Source organism: Aotus nancymaae, unplaced genomic scaffold (genome assembly GCF_030222135.1).
Source record: "Aotus nancymaae isolate 86718 unplaced genomic scaffold, 86718_ANA_hifiasm-v0.15.2.pri h1tg000022l_1, whole genome shotgun sequence".
In the NCBI taxonomy this organism is placed as follows: domain Eukaryota; kingdom Metazoa; phylum Chordata; class Mammalia; order Primates; family Aotidae; genus Aotus; species Aotus nancymaae.
In genome coordinates this window covers 31,520,605-31,526,571 of record NW_026988435.1, presented here as the reverse complement: position 1 = coordinate 31,526,571, position 5,967 = coordinate 31,520,605, and the positions used below count along the sequence as shown (strand labels likewise).

Genomic DNA, 5,967 nt, shown 5'->3' with positions numbered 1-5,967 from the left:
CTTTGAAAGATTATTTAGAACCACATAATGTTAAATAGAGAAGGTAATCCTGAAAGCACAGACACTGTATTATTCAAGTGGCAGATAGTTTCTCATTACAAATGATCTTATCTTTTGTCAATTATACTGTGTAGTAGATGTGTAAAGTAGATCCTAATCAATAACCTCATCTAATATTATCAGGAATTATTCACCTTTCCATTCTTCTTTGTGGTCTATATCACTCACCCCCCACCCTTTCTCTTTTGTGTCATCTGTCTCTAGTGAAAGTACCAGGAAAAAAGGTAACCCAGTATAGCAGAAATCTTTTAACCATACTTATCTTTCTTCAAAAGGAACACTATGAAAACAAATGTGTTCTATCCCCACCTCAATGAGTGCTGTAACTGTGGAACTGGGGATAGAACCCTGTCTTCCATCCTCTTCCTGGAGTAAGGAAGTAGTACCTTCCCACCATGGAGGTTGTGGGTAGAACTCTGACATCCACCCACCTTCTGCAGAAATGAAATGGCATTCCTTCCCTATAGAGACTGTGACACCTCTGACTTTCCCCCTTCTTCTGCAGTAACTGGGACGTACCTCTCCCCAGTGGAGCTACTGTGCACAATTCAGACTTCTGTCTCCCTCTTCCATGGTATTGAGGCAGTCTCACCACCCCTGCAGAGACATGGACAGAAGCCTGTTATCCACCCCATCCCATTATCAGGAGACACCCCTACCTATGGAAGCTTGTCTGGTACTCTGCCATTTATCTCTGACCAGTATTAAGGTGTAAGTGCCATTTCTTCATGGACATGTACCTGAAACTCTGAATTCCACCATCCTCTGTGGCAGTGAAATAATTTTCCTCTGTCTCCCCAGTTCATGGTCAGAAGATTATGGGACAAAGTCCTGTCACCTGAGTCGCATACAACTGTGACTGGGGGATATTGGAACTCTAATGCCTGGGATTTAGAAATCAAATTGAAATTTGAACAATAGCTCACAAAAGTGAGCTAGAACATGTGTTTTGAAACTAAGCAGGTTGAATACTGACTTAAATAAAAGATCTAAGTAATAACTTTAGTTTTATACCATAATACATGTAGTGTCCAAATTATAGTCCAAAGTTGCTTGACATACCAAGAACTAGGAGAATCTCAAACCAAATAAGAAATGACAAACAACAGACTATAACACTAAGATGATACAAATGTTAGACTTATTGAACAATAATTTTCAAGAAGATACTGTAAAAATAGTCCAAATAGCAATCTCAGCATATGGACAAAATTAGTCCAAATTTGACTTTAAAATTCAGTCAAATCTATGAAAAGTAAAAGAGTAATTTTATCAGTCACTGTTCTAATTTTCCAGAAATAATGCTAGAGAAAAACACCATACAACATTTAATTTGCTAGAATTCTAATAGAAAAACCAGAAACTATGGACAATTAAAGCAGCACACAGAACACATGATAACTTAAAAAGCTCTATCTGGAGCCTTATCTTGTTGGATTATGTTTGACTGAATTGAACAAGACAACCAATGAACAAATATATATATATTTTTAAAATCACTTTGGTATTACCACAGTTGCTTGTATTTTTTTCTTATTTTCTGATGAGGAATATTACCTTTATTTTTTATATTTTGGTTTTACTTTTTCTTGTTAATTTTGTTTCTTCAAATGTTATACTTTTTTAATGTTTAAACCTCATGCAATACTCTAGATCCAATTGATGCACATATTTTAATGTTAGAGTTGTTTTCCTATATTTACACAAATAGATAATTTTCTATAAAGTATAGATCACTTTCAAGGAATATATATTCATTTTTCAAAAATACTTTAATTCATTGACAGCAAAGATTTACAGACACTAAAACTAATCATGCTTTCTGAAATAATTGTACATCCTGCTATCAAAGAAACAAAAGCCTTAAGATGCAATCAGTACTAATTTAGAAGTAAAAATAATTCATTTTGATAATAATTGTTATTAACTATAACCACACTCCTTATGAAAAGATTGGGTTTCTTATACCCCTTTTAAGGACTCTTTTTAATAGAATATTTGTCTTCAGCTCAAGGAATCTCAGAGGCAACTTGAAACAAGTAATGAACTTCATGTTATCTTTTCTCTTTTGTAGATATCTGGAATGAAAATTTCAACATATGCTTTCATGTTTGTGTGTATGAATGTCAGTATTTTGTTTACATTTGGTAAATGTAGCAGCCAAAAATACACCTGTCATTTTGATAAGTGTTTGAGAGGAAGCATTTCTAGTTGTAAAACCCAGACAATTTTCACCAAGCCAATATTGGTTCATTACATATAATGTGATTTTTTTTTTTTAGAAAAATATATTAATTTCAATTCAGTTGTCAATATTATATATTTTGATTACCTCTCGTATGATCAACGTGAATATTTACAGAGAATGTGTATTAATATTATTATGTATTCAATTTGAAAAAACAAGTTCTAATACTTCTTTTCTTGACCACATTTTGTGTGAGAATATTTTGCTCATCTGCAATGAAAAGTGTGTTGTCACGCTCTGGTTTCTCTTCAGAATGAATAAATCTTTCGCCTTTTGCTAAAGATTTCTGTGGAGAGGAACAATTATGAGTTTATAGCCAAATTTTTTGATGTCCTACTTAGGCAGGGCTAAGAAAAAGAAAAGAGAAAAGAAGATGTGTTGTTTCTGATACATGAAATTCTCACTACCATTTTGATGGAGGCCCTTTTTCCTCCTAGGTGTTAAAGATTACTTACTCACAGCTGTCAATTTCAGGCAACTTTTCTTCCACTGTCCACTTTTAAATACTGTTTATTGTAACATATATTCTCTCTGTCTTTAAAGCCATCAACATATAACCTCCTAACATTCTCATTTTCTGAAAACTTGCTTCATAATTTTTCTCCACTCCAATCCTGTAATGAACTCCATCATTTAAATAGATGATCCTTTTAGCACTCCGGCTCAGAGTCCCTCAACTCCTGTGAAGCCAAGGTCTTCTCATTTTATTTGTTACTCACCAGCGTAAATATAATCCTGATCAAAATCATCACATTTATTTTCTAATTTTCTGCAATTTCAAATGCTGACATTTCCCCTCCTTGAAAATGAGGACTTACAAGAAGAGTAGTTCTTTTTAACTTGCTTCATCTCTCCCATTTCCATAACCCTAGCAAGCCTGTTTATTTTTCTGTCTTAATTCCAACCTCCGTTATTCTATTATTATCTAACTTGAAGCCTAATTCTGCTTTCATTTTCCTTTATTGCCAGCTAGGATGCCAGAGGCATCTATGTCTTCTGCTGCCCGTAGTAATCGAGGCCCTGACACTCCAGCCACACTTCTGTGACTGTACTGACATGTATTTATTACCTCCGCTGTCTGCTGTAATTGCATCTGCTCTCCAAGGAGAAGTTGTTGATTTAAAACATTTTCAAAAATGTGCTGTCTGCATCCATTTCAAGTTAATGGTATTCTGTTCGTTCCTCACTTGCTTTTTCCCCACCCTTTGAATCATTATCACGTTTCTTTCAGCAGGTGTTCCAATGGTCTCTCAACTAACTGCCAATTTCCCTATTCCCAGATGAGCCAATATACTCCAACTTCAGAAACAGTGAATTATATAACAAGAATTATTGTACCTCCATAGATCCATTTTGTAATTATGTATTGAGAGACCTTCCATAAGCCAGGTGCTGGAGATAGAAGGATATTGAGCCAAAGATCAACTATTACAAATTTCCTTTCTGCAAGGAGAAACACATAAACAGTAATTTTGATTTAGGATGTTGAGGACTACACCTGTTTTGATTTAGGATGTTAATGACTACACCATTATTCTTTATCTCCCAATTTTCTTTCTTTACCTTTTTCTACATTTTTCTTTCTACCTAGGAGGAACAAATGTCACTTCTTTCCAATTCTGTCTCCTTATTTCATGCCATTGACACGAGAATGCGCCACTATTTTAATCCCTTGCTAATAAGGTCTCTTATCCTCCGCGGTGCCTTTTCCTTCAATCTACAAACATTATTATGCCTTAAAATGAAATTTGTCTTCTCTGGGTCTAGTTATTTCTTGATAATTTTTAAATAATTTTCTTCATTCAGTATAATTTGCTCATTTTACACTTAAAATTCAGCTTCTATTCTACCAGTTACTGAAGCTTGCCTTATGAATTACCAATTCAATTGTCTTTATTCATTCTTCATTTTCTTTGAATATTTTGCTTCATGAAATTATTTTCAACTCTCATTTTTATTGCTCCTGGCAGGAGAAATCTACTCATCTTTCACGTACCAGATTTTGTGCCTTTCTTCTATGAAAACATCCTGACACCTCTTTCCTCTTAGAATTTATACATCTGATTTCACTTATTGTTTGCACACACTGCTATCATAGTTAATTCACAATTTACTATAAGTATAGATTCTAGAAAAAAATAAGAGGTTGAGAAATGAATTTTTGGAGTATGATACATTGTTGGATTTTATATTTTTAGTTATAAGGCATAACAAAGTGAATCTGGGAAACAGGTAAATGGTGGATTACTGCCTAATAGTGAGAGTCCTAGAAAGCCACACTAAACCTTCTGGGATCTAATCTTATTTGCAATTCTCTATATTGAAGGTACCAGCCCCATTTCTACTTTTGCTTTTCAGTAGAGTATTTCTAAAAGAAACAAAAATTGACTGGGTAGAGTTTTTGATCAAATGTTTAAAAAGTAACTTCTGGGATAATTTGGCATTTTTAGTAAGTTTACTATTTATTTCACAAGATTCTAATCAAATTTTCTAGTATCATTGAGATGGATTGTCTAACATGTTTATCACTACAGTGTGTGTGTGTGTGTGTGTGTGTGTATCTTAGATAGCTAAAACCAATTTTAATAGTCTTCTGAACTTTCAAATTTAAAACTTCTGTTAAATGAAACTAACATGAAGAGAAAAGTTTGATATCAGGATTGATAAGGACTCCCTGAAGCTTCATCCTTAGGAAATCTGGCTACAGAGATTACTTCTCATTGGACTATTTCTCCAGGGAAAGATGCCTAAAAGAAGGAAGAACATATTTTTTTTGGTATCCTTTATTGTAACACTTTTATATTGCTAACAGCAACACATAGAATATGCCTAGGGGAAATTTCAGGTAGATTGCTAATTATACATCAACTTTATTGAGTGAATGATAATCAACCCTTAATGTATTTTATGCTGCTTTTTTTAGTTTTAGAGCAGAGTTCTTTAGACTAGATTGAAAGTAGTTTTTTCATCCCCTATCCACAAATTTGATTATTCACCCAACTGAGGAGAGAGATTATGAAAGTAAAATTTGCTCTCTTCAATTGCATAAGTAGATCTGTTGACACCAAAGTTACAGAGTTTACTAAAATGATCTTTTAGGATCTGGGGGAAGCTTTTATTTAATTGCATACAATCAGATGTTATAAAGATTTACAACAGCCTCGACTACAACATATCTGGGCGATAGTCTATCCTATATTCTGAATTGCTGAAGACTTCTGGGAAGCAAAATGAAAATTTTCCCTGACCAAATTAGTAAAATAATGCTATGAAATACTTTTAGATTAAGTCAGTCTAAAGCTATTAAGTTCAGATCATCATCATCATCGTCATCATCATTTTAGCAAATATTCTTTGGGAGTAGAAAGTAATGGGGGTCACAAAATTTTCCCTTAAGAGGCTTGGGTTGTGGTATAAAAACCTGAAATGAATACAGGTTTGAAGCTATTATAAAGTACGCCATAGATTCTACAACATGATATGTAGTAGCATTTTTTTATACTGGTGACTGACAGTTTACTTGAGCTTAAGTCTTAGGATGGTGGATTCCATCTACATTTTATATAGAAGGATTCTAGATTTTATCTCATAAATCAATGAAAACTGAAGCCCTTCTATTACTAGAATTGTTATTCTGTCTAATTTTATCAGTTTCAATT

At 33.6% G+C, this 5,967-nt stretch overlaps 1 non-coding gene across 1 annotated transcript; it reads left to right on the top strand.

The window, feature by feature from the left end:
- Positions 1-2,540: 2,540 nt before the first annotated feature.
- On the top strand, positions 2,541-2,657 carry LOC135276471 (U5 spliceosomal RNA). The gene has a single exon (XR_010344006.1). It is a non-coding gene; the product is annotated as a U5 spliceosomal RNA (small nuclear RNA).
- The last annotated feature ends 3,310 nt before the right edge of the window (positions 2,658-5,967 follow it).